Genomic DNA, 15,677 nt, shown 5'->3' with positions numbered 1-15,677 from the left:
GACTCTAGATTTAAGTTTCAGAGTACTGGTGGCATGATATTCTCAGTAGGAGGGCTTTTGACTCTGGAAATTGCTTCCCCACTAGTCCAAAAAGTATGAGTTTGCTGGCTTAACACAACAGTTTTTACTTTGATGTGCTACTGGGGAGAATGCAAGGGATTGTTCTTTTTCTGACAACAGTCAGATTTGTATGTATTTTTGTTAAATTATATGCATGCACCCTAAGATCTAGGAAAAAAAGGGTCTACATCTATAAATAAACAACATTTATTCTCATCATTTTCTTCCATAGAGATTTTTTTCCCCCCAGGAGTACATATTTTTAAACAGAAAGTGCCCAATATAGCTCCTGTTAAAATCAAGAGCAAACTTTCCATTTACTTGAATGAGATCAGATTTGGGCTCAACATGAAAACCAAAAAATGTGCGTACTAACTCTGACTCTCTTTCGTCAGGCTCTGCAGTGACACACAAAAGAAAGTTGACCAGCTGTGTTGTGGGTAAAGAAGGATGGCTGTGCGCTTGGAAATCCATCACTCCAGCTGCATCAGGCTGTTCTTGTGAACCAGGGATTTTGTGCACTTCATCTTTATGCATGCTATAGCGGGAGAGTGGATTACAAATGTGCATTGAAATAGAAGACAGAGTTCAAAGTGAGGACACCATAGTACAAAGCCCTTTGACATGAGAGAACTAAAATTGCATGAGCTAAGTGTGATCTATATTCATTTAATAAAATTCTTACCACGCTTATCTTTGGCATGTAATGGTCACTTTTCCCATGAATAAAAAAAGGTGCTGGTCTCTTGGAAGATGAAGGCTTAAATCATGGGACTAAAACATGGGATCCTAATTAACAATTTAGTTCCAACCCTGCCAGCCATCTACACATACAGTTCTGAAAACAAAACCCTAAACCAGAAAATAGGGATAACATCTACACATGTGCCACAGCAGCCCAACTGCAGCTAAACTACTGTAGTGCTGTGGTGTAGACACTAACTACAAAGATTGAAAGGGTAAATCCATCCCTCTAAATGGTGGGAGAATTCTTCCGTTGACCTAGCAGGCTTTAGACCAGGGATTAGGTTGGCTTAATTATGTCTCAAGTGTGTGGATTTTTCACACTCTAAGTAGCTAAGTCAACCTAAGATTTAGGTCTAGGCCATCACCATGCCTAGGTTTGCTCCTACTTCCATTGAAGAGCTTCCATATACTTCAGCAGGAATAAGTCTCATGGTCCTGAAAATGTGTTTGAAACCATTTTCAACATAGTTATAAACTAGCAGAGTTGTGACACCACTAGTGGGCAAGCTCAAAATGTTTACATAATTCTAGATATGGTGTAGGGGGCTGGATATTATGGTGATGGCAATGCAATTTTATAGGGTTCAGAGAGACAAACTATGAATAGACCTCAAAACCTCCTTACTTCTAATTCAATGCCCTGTTCACCTTGTGTCAAGGCTGTATCCACATTCTGCCACTTCAAGTAGAGAAGGTGGGGGCCTGCAAGGATTCTAAAAATTAATGCTTGCCATTCCAGGCTTGTATTAAACTCCCAAGGTTACAGCTTTTCTCTGACCTTGGCTTGGTAAACGCTGCCACCGCTCAAATGCAAAAAGCCACAAAAAAACAAAAAACAAAAACCTCTTTGAACTCAGGAAGGAACACTTGGGAATTTCTTCCTGTGGGGTACCCTCAAGCCCTTTCACCCCCACCTGCACCCAGGGAAGAGCTGAGGAGAAGATAAAGGAAATTAGCTGTTGCCACCAGCTAATCAAACAGCATAGGCACAAACCTCTTAGGACACAAGAATCCAAATCCTGTTCTTAAAAAAGGTACATTTTATTAAAAACAAAAGAAGAATACACATCTGGAACTTAGGCTTTTGCTAGATTTTAAAAAAAGCAGTTCCAAAAATTAAGCACCCAAAATAGCTTTCTTGAGTGTTCAGTTTAAAGGTTCAAGCAAACAAAAGCATCTGGGGTTAGCACAGAGATCCACAAGCCAAAATAAAGAAATAAACCTGATTGTGTTTATCTAAACATTCCCTGTCCCAGCGATTCCTTCTAGGTATGGAAGATAAGTTTTCATACCTGGTTCAAACTTTTCACAGCTTTCCTGCTTATAGCATTGCTGCTCCGTGTCCCTGCAGCCCAGAGAGAACAGACAAAGGGGAAGTTTATTTCCCAATTTTTAAAAATTCTTGCCTTCTCATTGGCTCTTTTGGTCAGGTGCTCGCTTTTTTTTCCCTTTACCTGGGGGACTTTTTAACCCTTTACAGGTAAACTAAGTAGAGAACAGCTAACAAGAGGGATTTTACAGCTAACTGGCTGACTGGGTGTCCATCAAAGGGAGCTACCCCACCCCTTTATTTATCACACCTCTCCACACAGGGTATATCTACACTGCATTATGAACCTAGGTCTGTGGGACCCATGCTTATGGACTCGATGGTTCCAAGACCATACTTGATCATCCACAGTGTACTGTAAATCTGGGTTTACACTTGCTGGATCTGGTCTCACAATCATGTTAGTGCATCCATACTGTACTACACAGACCTGCTGGAGTCATTTCCTCTTCTATGCCTCAGTTTTCCCATCTGTAAAAATGGAGATAGTGATACTGACCTACTTTGTAAAGCAGTTTGAGAGCTACAGATTAAAAGCGCTATATACGATTTAGCTGCATAATAAAAGGAATACCTAAAATTACCAAGGGTTTCAGTCCTTTGCTGGATCAGAGACAGAGTCCTCAGCAGTTTCTAGGATCAAGTCCTAGATTATGTAGGGAGTAGTTCATAGTATAGGCTAACAGTAATAAAAAAAGTCCAGTCCTCACTGGACAAGCAAATCATGACAGAAGTCCCAAACCTGTTTCATGAAGATAGATTAGCTTGCAGGATTGGAGCCTGTGCTAGCAAGCATCCTATTCTAAAATGGTTGCCAAACGTGTTTTTGCATATGGTGTTTCTACCATAGACCACTGCGTGGAAAGAGTTCTTTTGCTTCCTATGCTCTCGCTAAAGCCAACACTGATAGCTTGGAAAACATTGTTAGATAAATGTCAGTTTCTTCCATAGTTTGTGAAATCAATACAAAGTGATTCAAAGAATCACAAACAGTAATGTGAAAATAAAATGATCTGTGTTATGGTTTTTAAGTAAATGATGATAAACTAATAAATGCCATTAGCTGCTGCCATTACTTTGTTGAATTTAGCTGGTTACTATGTTGACGTTAAAAGCTATCAGCTTAACTATATAAATCCATTTGACATGTCTTTATTTAGATAAAACTTTAATACTGCAAGTGTAGCAAATTAGATGCAAATTCTCTTTTTATTTTAAGTATATTTAAAGCTGCCTTTTCAATGCAAATTTTACAGGAAATCTCAACAAGCTAGGACAGACATCTTAGCTGTCAGCATGCAGCACTTTCATTTTGGTCTCAGGCTTAGGAGCTGCTTTTTGTCCCTGCAGACTGAGATAATTAAAACTACAGAGAGATGATTTTAAATATACATGATACACAGTTACTTAAATCATGGGATAATGCATAAATGCAACCATTAACATTTTCGATAGCACAACACTGACCAGACAATGTGGCAAAGAAGATTTTATTGAACCATTTTACTCCTGTGTAAACAATTGTACTTTTTTTATAAATTTCACCTGAATTAGTATAGCAGGCTAAAAATATCAATTCAAAACATAGATTGCGGATGGTCTCATTAAAAAGACTGACACCATTAACTATTTTTTAAAATTATGCTTTAACTTCTTTGTTTTCAAGCAGCCTATAGCCTCTTTGGAATACATATCTATTTCAGCTTTGATTTGCTGAACCCCCTGAATGAGTTTATCCAAACAATGTGACTTTACCCAGATCTTTTTAAAATCCCACATCTCTTGTGGCTGATAAAGATGACTTTAGCTAAGAAGAGTTGGATCAGGGTGATTTAAATTTCACAGTGAAAATGATAAGGGCTTTACTAGAAATAATAAGCACATTCAAATACTGTCATGGGCAAACAGTTGAACGTGCAGTGAGAAATTTGGCAAGACGAGTTTTTTTCAGTGTCGATTTAATGAAGTAATGGATAGTAAAATGGGGGGAATAAGACACTTGCACTAAGTAGTAAACTTATGTTAATACCAGACCAGTAATTTAAAAAAGCATTATTCATTAGAGAGCAGAATTAATACTCTAATAACTTTTAAAATGTCACTAAAAAAACCCCCACTAGCTACTGTAGTCAGAAGAGTCTGTTCTGGCAGTTCTCTACAAACTGACTGAGTGATGCCCTATTATTGTCACGAACCACATGTCAGTTTATTGAGCCTCAGGATAACTTGCATTTCATGGAAGGAATAAGGAAAACCCACATCTACTTAAAGCTTCAGGGCAAACAATAATGTGTGTTTAAAATAATTTTGAACAGGTTGCTTGCCCATTTAAATGGCATGCATCTTTGCCTTTCTCATTCAGATTTCATTGGGAAGATCCACAGAGCCAATTCCAAATGAAGGCTTGCCCTGAGCTGTTGCATCTCCAAACTCAAAGGGTTTTATTCAATGAATCCAGATGTGCATTTCAGTTACACAACCAAAAAGGCTACTGAATAGGGAAGACTGTGGGGGAGGGGAAGGACAGGCTAACTTGAGTGACATTCTTTTTATCATTTTATAGACACTTCTTAGTAGTGTGCATATCTCAAGGAATTGGTCTCCATAATTACAGAAGCTTGATCAGAGGAATGAATGTACACGGAACATCTGAAGGAGAAAACATTATGTTGCCAAAGAGCTAAAGTTAAGAATCCCTCTGTGCAATTTAACAGTTTTAATTCCTCCATTTTAATGCCTCACATGCCATTGTGTCTTTCTACTTTAGCTCCTTCAAGAAGCCATCTCAATGCTGCCAAGTGGATTAGCGCTCCAAGGGAGCTGCTGGCTCCCTCCTGCTTATAGACAGAATCCATCACCTCCTTCCATGCGCATACCCTCCACTGGTCTGCAACCCAGGATACTTACTCCACCCCCAAAAGTTGGGCTTCCTTACTGTCATCACCAAATGCTAAAATGGCTAATGCCATCACTTGACCATCTCCAGTCAGATAGTTTTTTTTACATGTGTGCTGTATTTTTTTAAATAAAACATTTCTTGCAATCAGAGCAGTGGAAATAGCAGTCATTAACAGACAGGGCTGGATGACTATTCCAGCCCAACCTTTCTGGTACAGTTCCAGTCAGTAATTATATGGATGTTACAAATCCATGAATGCATGCAGTGTTGTAGCCCTGATGGTCCCAGGATATTAGAGAGATGAGGTGGGGGAGGTAATATCTTTTATTGGACCAACTTCTGTTAGTGACAGCGACAAGCTTCTGAGCTTATAAAGAGCTCATCTTCAGGTTCTGAAGATGCTGTGTAAGCTCAAAAGCTTGTCACTCTCATCTACAGAAGTTGGTTCTATAAATTAATGAATATAGGTTCTAAGAAAACCTGTTTTGAAGAGATTTTTTTAGCTCTATAATTAATGGACGGTGAATTATAATGGACTCTGTCACTGACCAGTTTGGTAAACATATTTTAGGGGAATGAAATTATTCTCAGAACAAAATAATACTAAAAATCTCCCATCCATAATCACACACATATTTCCTACATTTGCCTCATTACAGGACAGCTATGTCCTTTAAGACACAAAGATTAATGGGGCATTTTATGAGACGAATACATTTTAAATTTTAACACTGGAGTTAGCATCCATAACTGTACAATTATATGTTCATTTAGATTTTTTTTTTTTTTTAAAAAGATAACTAATCACAGGTGACTGGAACTGTGTGAAGCAACAGAATTTATGTTACGCCTGCTGTAGGGGAACTAAATCATGCAGGAATTGAAACGGTTTTCCTTATGATAGATAGTTCAGGCAAGATTAGTCAGTCACTGTTTCAGATATAATGCTTTTTTGTTACACATATTTTATGCAGGACTATTGTACTTGTAACAAAGTTCTGCATACTGCAAATTAAGTGTTGTGTAATGCAAGACCCAAGAAAGAATATCATTAGTTCTTGCTATCCCGCAGTCTTGAGCAGCTGGTGAAATATATACCAATCATCCTACAGCTAGCTTCATGTTAACATGTATAACAAAGCTGAGTCCATTCCGGTTTGACTGGACTTTACTATGTAGTAATAAATAAGAGTAAATTATTGATGGTGATAACTACTAATATTATTATGACCTCAATTAAGCGCTTTTTTCCCCAGACACATTAGCAACAAAAGGTCTGTCTGCTCATTGCTGTTTTTTCAAACCCCACTTTACATTAAAATCTAATTGATCAAACCTATTTGCTATTTCACTGTGAGTGGGTAACCATAATGGGTAATCTATCAGCATGGTGCTCCCCATAAAGCTATTAACACCTTTTGTTGTTTGCCTCCAGTTTCTAAACGTGCTGAGCGGTTCAAAAAGACAAACCCTACAATCTGTTAGGATTGTACACACCTGTGACTTGTGGCACTCAATTACCATACTTTTTAAACTCTACAGTTAAATACTGCTATTTCTGACACGAAGTCAGTCTTTATTTACTTATGAGGCTGTGAGACAGCAAAATTAAAGCTGATTAGCAAAATGACAGTTCCATTGCTTGCAGTGGGGGTGAGTTTAGGAGACGCATGCCATCTTCTTATAGCTCACTGCTTGACTTTAGTCATCAGTGTTGAGGTTACTCAGCAACAAGGCAAATAAATAGAGCTTAGAGTTTTTTTGCCCTTTGGCAAATTGTGTTAGTTACATGGATACATGTGTCAAGTATGGATCAGTTGTTTGTTTGTCAGAGGGTTTTTATAAAAGGACAGAGGGAGATAATTTCTGGGGACAGATTGTGTAGTGTGCTTACTGTGGGAGCTGTGGGATTACATTCATTAAAAAGTAAAGAGCTAACGATATAATAAGATGCAGACTACGTAAACTGGAGAACATAAAGGCAAAGCTTGAGTGTCTGTAAGGATGTCTCTCTTTTTTTCATATCATCAGTTCAAGTTTTTGGCTTCAGGAGGAAACCTGATTCATTCTCTTTCTCCTGGCTGCATCCCTCAGCTTTGTAAAAGCTTGATACTATAGTTTTAATTTTTGAGATTCACCTTTTTAACACCTTTATCAACCATATAGGAGACTGGCTGGGACAAGTAATGGGGTATGGTACCTTTGGCTTCATCATATACTGGATCAAGTTAAACCTAAATCATAAATCATTACTTTCTTCTGGCTGTTTGTTCAGTGGCCAAGTTAAATGAGGTGACAGTCCACATCCTTGTGGCCAAGTATCTAGGTCACAAAACCCAAGTGGAAGTGATGGCGGTCCCATTACAGAGGCTGAGGACTGAATGTGCAGGTAGTAAACTACGTCTCCATGCCTAGGCTTTGTCTACACTAGGGGATATTAGGAGCAATGTTTCCAACAATGGCACTGATGAGCGTGTTTCTGTAGACAAGGATGGTGGTAACACCAGAAACCATTGGAATCTTGCCTAGATCAGGGCGACCACTGGAGAAGTAAATGAGTGTCAGCTCTGGTGAGAGATTTCCCAAGGCAGCCATGGGGACTGTTGAACTGGGAGTGGCACTGGTGGGATATTTTTTTTATTTTTTTTTTTGCTAATTTGTCTGGTATACACAAAACCAAAGTGCAAGGGCAGAGTTTAGTTTCCTGACTCATTTAGACCTTACCCATCATAGATGCCACCTTTAAGATTTTTTTTTTTTTGGGTGGTTTCTTTAGCTTCTGGTTATGACACTATATAGGGAACTGTTTAATAAGGCTACTCAAGCTGCATCTGTCCTACAGCTAAACCATTTCATTCTCCTGGTTTGGTAAACTAGCCTCTTTCATATGTAATAATTCATAAACTAAAAATAAATTTCTAAATACAAAGCACTCCAAGTAAAGACGAGAAAGCCAATTCATTGCTGGGCTAAGTAGGTGCATTGCCATTGATTTAGACTGAGTGACACCAGCTTATGCCAGAAGTGAATTTGGACCTTCTGCTTCAGCATGTTATGAATCACACACTGAATAAAATAGTAGACATTTACATTGGCTTAAAAATGCGTTTAAGACATATTGCGCAGAAGTGGTCACACTCTGATTAGCTGATGGTACAAGTAATATCGTAAATTAACTAAAAGTTAAAATAATAATATGAGAAACGTGACTGTTTTAATGTGGTTGTTACTCACTCTTTCAGTAGCTAGTTGCTATTCATGACTGTAAGTTACACTAATTGATTAGTGCTTCCAGAATAAGGTCTCAAATAGTTTGCCACATTGACAATTTTCTTTGCTGAAAATCACCTTTGTATATCTTTATCTTGTGTTAAACAAACCAGAACTGTCCTTTGGCCATCTTACTGCAGTCCCGCATGGCAGAATATGAGGGAAATTGATGACAGCTCATCCGTCTTGCTGTCTGAAAGGAGATCCTCCTACTGGACATCATGCAGTGCAGCATTTTAGAAGCCCACCCACTCTTCCTTCAGAAGAGGTTGCATTTTCCTAAGGCATTCCATGGAGAGATAAACATGCATCACCAAACAGCAGAGGTCTACTCACTTAGCACTGCATAGTGATGCTGACTTAGGTGACACTTCAGCACTATCTTAATATAGGCTGTCATTCATATACCAGCTGGAAACAAAAATCAATAGACTATGAGAATGAATTTAAAAGGTAAAACCATAGAAATAAGATGGAAAAACCCCCACTCATTCTCCACCAGTGTACTAGTAGGTAGCAGTTATGCAGTGTTTTATGATTTCGAAGTGCTTTGCAGACAATTAATCCTTACAACCTCCTTTGATGAAAACAAGAATTACTGTTCCCATTTTCACAAATGGAAAAAACAGATAAAGGGCCAAATTAGCTATTGATGTAATTTATTAACTTCAATCTGGTTCAAAAGGGATGGATTCGGTCCAGAGAGGTTGTGTGTCTTGCTCAAGGTCACATAAGTCATCAGCAGAGCCAGGATTACCAGTGAGGACGGCCTAGCTTTCAGTTTCAGTCTTTGTCAAAACTAGGCTGCCCAACTCGCTGCGTATGCACACATGTGCATATAAACACATAGGTAGTGAAAATGTTCAAAGAAACAGTTATTTTTGGTAATATGGTCACTGAATATTAGACAAGCTCTTGAAGCTGCCTATACAAGTTCCTTGTGGAGGCACATCCATCTCTATTACTGTGTACGTGTGTGCAGTGGCTGTTTTGAAATGATCAGTTTCAGGCACTATTTAATGCCAAACAGCTTTTGCTTGTAATACCATTATAAGCCAAATTAAATGCCTTTGTGCTAGATCTGTAAAGTGTATTTACAGAATATTGCGCTCTCTCTTCTTTCTCTCTCACACACACAATATATTTGCAAGGATGTTGAAGCAGAAGCAAGAGTTGGAAAAGGAAAAAGAGTCCATTTAAATGAAGAACAGTGCCAAAGACAATTGTAAGGTACAGACGGGGAAGATCATTAATGAAAGCACCGAAGCAGCCACATCTGTGACTGAATACTCAGCCTTTTAGTCCCCACTGCTGTGTTTACTGCTCCTTAATGTGGTATTGTTTACTCACAATTAAACTCTTTACCATTAATTTAACTTTCAGATGCTGAATTGGTCACAGAGATTCAAATCCCAGGGTCCGGACAGATGTGTTCTATACACTTGTTTAAACATGGCTCTCATTAGGAAGTAATGCATGTATAGCAAGTTGATTACAGTACAAAGCAGGATGCTTTATCATGGGAGCGTCTCTGGAGGCACCAGTGAGTTTGTCAGCTGCTGCCGCCACTCTTCTACCTCTCACATAATGAGTGACAGTAAGGCCCAGGGTCTACTTAGCTGCATGCTAGGAATTACACAGCTTCCCTGTAAGAGTGCTGCAGAGCTGCTGGATAGGAAGCATCAATTGTTGTCAGCCTAAATTTCACACCAAAAGATAACAAATGCTTGCAACCGAGGCAAGGAGATAAACAAGTTTCCCAACCCTAGTAATTAAAACATGTCTGCATATTTAACCAAGATGTTCTCTAAAACATGGGAGTTGTGAACTGATAACAGAGATCAACCACAAATGCCCAAAGTAAAGTGAAGGTTGAAAATCTTATATGTGATGATGCATTTCTTTGCATTGTAGGAGAGTGCTGAGTTATGAACTGGGCAATATTGGAGCTTTACTTTCAGTGTTGCAATTTTCAACTACTGATATTTTAGGAGAGGTATAACACTGGGACTCTAGGAAAATAGTGAATGGAGAGTTCTACCTTGGAAGTCTGCTGCTTCTGGTCTTCTAAAAGTGGATAGGAGAATTTCAGTAGTTTTTTATTACACTATATTTGACGTTAATTTCTCCTCTTATATTTCCTTTATCTTAAGGGAACACCTTCCTTGAAATATATGTGTTGGGTGAACTGGTATACTTAATCCAAGATTTTGCAAACAAAGGGACCCTCAGCCACATGATAGTATTTTTTTCCTTCCTCTGCCTCCTGCCGCTGTTCACTAGCTATTGAAAGGGACACTGCAAAACGGTGGGAGGCGAGGAGGGAGAAATTGTAGGTAATTTTCCTATTTTTGAAGTATCCATCATCCTGTACTGTAGATCTGTAATTGTTTCCTTTAGAATTTTGGATGCTTTTTTGTGTGCGTGTTGAATGGAATAGGACTCTAGGATGAACAGAAATCTGAAGAAAATTCTTTTTGGATTTTCCTCATCTTACATCAGTAAATTTAGGTCTGAGACTTTACAGAATTGTTGGCATTGATGTAGCCTGTTTTGCAGTGTCACTGTGGTCAAGTTCTCTTTCTTTAGCATACTTTAATGCTGGTGAAAGGTGTTACCTTATTTGGCCTCACTTGAGAGTGGGAGTGCTACCATCTGAGCCCTCCTGCAGGAACAACTTTAGCTCTCCCTGTGGAAGAAGGGAAGTGGATGAGGTAAGATTCTGGCATGATAGCCCTAGAGGCTGAAAGCCTTTATTTTCCCCAGGCAATAGGCATAGTGGAGGCAGCAACAAGCTTTTCAGATCGCTCTAAGGACACAGATAATTATTTTTCGGTGTTCATTCAGTCCTTAGCATTTCTGCTGAGATTGTCAGAAGGGGCACCAAACAGCACTAATCGTGATGGGGGGCTCTGACTTGTGTGTACTAGAAACCCCAAATCATTCCACGTAGCCAGATGAGCGTGTGCAGTGCCACTTAAAAATAAAATTTTTTTCTTTGAATTTTCATCATGAGAGATTTATACAATGGGAAAGATTCCATAAATTAGTTAATTTAATGAATGATGTTCAAATGGCGACACTGTGTTTATAGCCTGACTTTTACTGGTTGTAAATGGAAATAATCCTAACTGACATGCATTTCTTTCTTAAAACCACAAAGATTTAAAAGTTCCAAATCGACCATGAACTGAATAAAGATTGTAAGAGTGTACTTAAAAATAGCATTTGATCAATTTTTATTATTTTCTTTACACTACATTACCTATAATTACATATTAATAACCTAAAGCATTAGATATTATCTTCCAAGTGCAAACTAAGAAAAAGTTAATATTTCAATTGTTTAAATTAGAGCTGAGTGAATGATTCACAATGAATAATTTATTCGATTAATTTAGCCACTAATGATTGCGCAATATCCACAAGCAGATTTCAGTTTCTATGAATTTGTTACTTGATAAATAAAAGCAGCAGAGAATCCTGTGGCACCTTATAGACTAACAGACGTTTTGGAGCGTGAGCTTTCGTGGGTGAATAAAGCTCACGCTCCAAAACGTCTGTTAGTCTATAAGGTGCCACAGGATTCTCTGCTGCTTTTACAGATCCAGACTAACACGGCTACCCCTCTGTTACTTGATAAATGTTTCCCAGTTTTTTATTCAGTGATTATAAATATTTGAAACTTGAGCTGTGTTGCTTTTTTGTGATTTGTCAGAAAAGTCCCAAGATATTGTTTCTGTTCCATTACTGACACAGCCCATACCACTTCAGATAGGAAGACTTGCATGTAGAAATTGAAAATAATTGATAAGAATATAATAATATGATTATTGTGTATTACCATGCATTTGCATTTGAAATTCACTTCGTGTTTTTAAACAGTAAAAATCAATCATTTGAATGTTTGCAGGAGTAAACATATAAGGTGTGAAAACACGACTAAAGTGAATTCATATAAAATTCAAATCAATATTCATGACACTTTTTTGCATTATTCACCCACCTCTAGCTTATATGTCTTTCACAGCGTATTGGTATTAATGGGTTTCCTCAAAAAAAAAAAGTTTCATGAAACATATGTTAGAGGATTATCTTGCTGTCCTGAGATTGTGTTATATGCATGGAACAGAACAGATTATTCAGGTTGTTTTTTAATTCACTTTCATAGGAATTGGACTGCACCAGAAACAGATTTACTGTACAAGCAGTACTGATAATTAAAGCTGAACAAATAATTTTTCCAAATAACTTGCTCAAAGACATTTGCTTCTTCATGGCTCATTGACTGTTCACAAGCAAATCAGTTTCCTCAAATGCATTTTTATTTGAAATTATTCACAAATAATACCCCCTTTCAGATTGTTTTAAACAAGTTCACTGCAAGTATTCAAAATAGGAGCCATCATATGGTAGTGTTACTGTTCTGGTTGGATGCAATGTTCTCTCACTTTTGCAGGGAATATTTAAGCACAAAAATTTAAAGGGGCAAATTTTCTAACGTGCTAAATGATTTAGCAGACCAAGTCGCATTTTCAAAAGTGACTTCAGTGCTTAGAAAGCTAAGCCTCATTGAAAGTCAATTCCTGGCACACTCACTGCAAACAATTGTTTCTTTTTTGAAACGGTGCGAGCATGGATGATGCAAATTCATTTTCAAATTTGAGTGAACACTCAGAGAATTGATGATGGGATTTGACCAGCTCTAATGATCATTGTACTTCTGGCACAAGTTCTCTTCAATGGACAAATGAGAGGCAAGTACAACACTTTTTTAGCCTTGTCACTCTAGAAAGAGAATTATGGTACATTAATCCTTTTGAAATGCCTTTGCTAATTCTTGTGTTGTTTCTCAGCAATCTCAAGACTCTTCTTCAGTGAAGCCTACAAATTCATCCACACACTTTATTAGGCATTGTAAAGTGGCTACACCTGCAGTTTTAAATGACTAATACAAATGTTATAATGGCTGTGATCAGTCAAAGAAAAAGTTCAAAGGTCACCCTATTGTAAATGGAAACTAAGAGATATAGGATGATAGCTTGTTAATATTATTTACCTCATTCAGCTAAAAAACTCTCTCTCTGACTCCCTTGTGTCAGGAAGACTAACACTGCAATTCTGGGCATTGTTATTTGAATAGGGGTTAAATTATTCTGTTTTGTCATTAAGTGTTCCTTGATTGGCAATCCACAACACAATAGGTGATCATTATGGGAAGAGTCATAAAGCTGTTACGCTATTTAAAAGTGAATGAAGCCAGATATCTCCAAGACACTTTCTACAGCTGCTGGAAGAGCAACTTAGAGCAGGAAAGTTTAGAAACTACATAGTCATATTCTGGAATGATCATCTATTCAACAAATAGTCCTAGTTTTGTTTTGAAAAATCTTTACCCTGAACTTACTGCAAGGGAATCCGTTAATACTTTCCTAAAACATGCATCAGTGATGCCAACTCTTGCGATTTTACTGCACGTCTCAATTTTATTTGTAGTTTTCTGAAAGCCCCAGCTGTTGGAATTGAAAGACTACAAAGAACCTCAGCTTTTAGTTTTAAATAAAAGTTTCTATCCCTCATGGACGCAAAGAAAAGCTTGAACATGTGAACCAATTAAAGACTCTCTCAGAAGCCAGACAGTAAATGAAAAGTACCCAAAGTTTACTATTAAAAAACCCATGATTTTTATGCCAATCTCATGATTTTGGGGGTCTGCAATGATTTTTGAATGCTTGAGGCTGGCGATACTGCGTGACATTGAAGTTCTAGGCTTCCCATACTTTCCCAACACAAGGTCCTAAAGTGGTCTGACATCAGGCCTTAAGCGTATTATTTATTATTTACATGACAGTGGTGCCTACAGTAGGCCATAACCAAGACTGTATAATATCTATCACAATGCCCCAAAACATATAGTAAGAGACAACTCTCATCTTTCCACTGACCAATAAAAGCTGAATCCAGTCCTTGCTCTGTAGCAGCTGGCTTCATTATTGTTAATTTTTTTTTTTATTCCAATTCCAAGTGATCCCTGTCTATCTTATAGTCCCTGGCAACTGCAGAAGGAGGCTTCCTAACCAGTTGTCTAGTCAGCTCCAATCTGACAATAGAAGACAGTGACTTTTCAAGAGTGAAAAGAGCATAACTTGTAACTGAAACTGCTGATACAACTAGTTGCTTAGGAATACATTCATTGTTCTTTAGGACTGAGATTGTAATCACCACTCTTGTTTTTTGAGTCAGACTTGCTCCTTAGCCTTCAAATATGGAGGATCAGCCACATATTTTGTCAAATAGAACTAGTAAAGAAGGCTGCAAGTTTCTCATGGAGGTCATGGATTCAGTGACTTTCTGTGACTTCTGCAGCAACCGGTGCGCCTGGCTCAGGGCAGCTCAGGCAGCTCTACACACTGCCTCTGCCCAGAGGGTGGATTTTTTTTTATGTTGAAATAGAATATATCTTTAAACTTCCGCCATGCAAATATTAGTCAGTTGCCCTCTTAGAAAACAGTTTTACTATTTTTTTCTTTTACTCTGACAAATATTGGCCTTGATGAGCGTTAAGGGACTAGCAACACTGAACATCAAAGTCCTCATTATTAACCAGACAGCTGCACTTCTCACCACACTTTCCCATCACTTAAAGCCAATCTTATCTATAGGGACCCATGTCCCCAGAGACATGGAACAAGTTCTTCTCTATGCTAACTGCGCACAACAGTGTCAAATTATGTATAATGATTTTGTAATGTGAATTAATGCTACCAGGGACTGAATTGAAACTGCTGATTTCATTACCCTTAGTACTCAGACTGGATTGGAATATGAATTCAGAGGCACAGATAAAAGGCTATGTACACATGGACTTTATGAGCCAGATCCTCAGCTGGTGTTAATTGACATGGTGTCACTGAAGTTTTAAATCAGCGGAGGAGCTGGCCCTAAGAACTTATGATTTACATAGACTGCTAAAGGAGCTCTTTACACCTTTTACTGCTTAAACTTGCTTTAGAGACTGATTCCGATTTCATTATACCAATGTAAAATCGGGAATGACTCTACGGAAGTCAGACCTTCATAAAATCTGTGTGAAATCAGAATCAAGCCCTTGGTGAACAAACTAATAGAGTAGAACCTCAAAGGTATGAACGTCAGAGTTACAAACTGACTGGTCAACCACACACCTTATTTGGAACCAGAAGTATGCGATCAGACAACAAATACAAGTTAAAATAAAAGAGCAAATACAGTACAGCACTATATTAAACAAACTACTAAAAAATAAAGGGAAAGTTTAAAAAAAGATTTGACAAGGTAAGGTAACTTTTTCGGTGCTTGTTTCTTTTAAATTAAGATGGTTAAAAGCGGCAT

The sequence above is a fragment of the Chelonoidis abingdonii genome, chromosome 19, assembly GCF_003597395.2.
Source record: "Chelonoidis abingdonii isolate Lonesome George chromosome 19, CheloAbing_2.0, whole genome shotgun sequence".
Lineage (NCBI taxonomy): Eukaryota > Metazoa > Chordata > Testudines > Testudinidae > Chelonoidis > Chelonoidis abingdonii.
Note: the sequence above shows the minus strand (reverse complement) of the source record.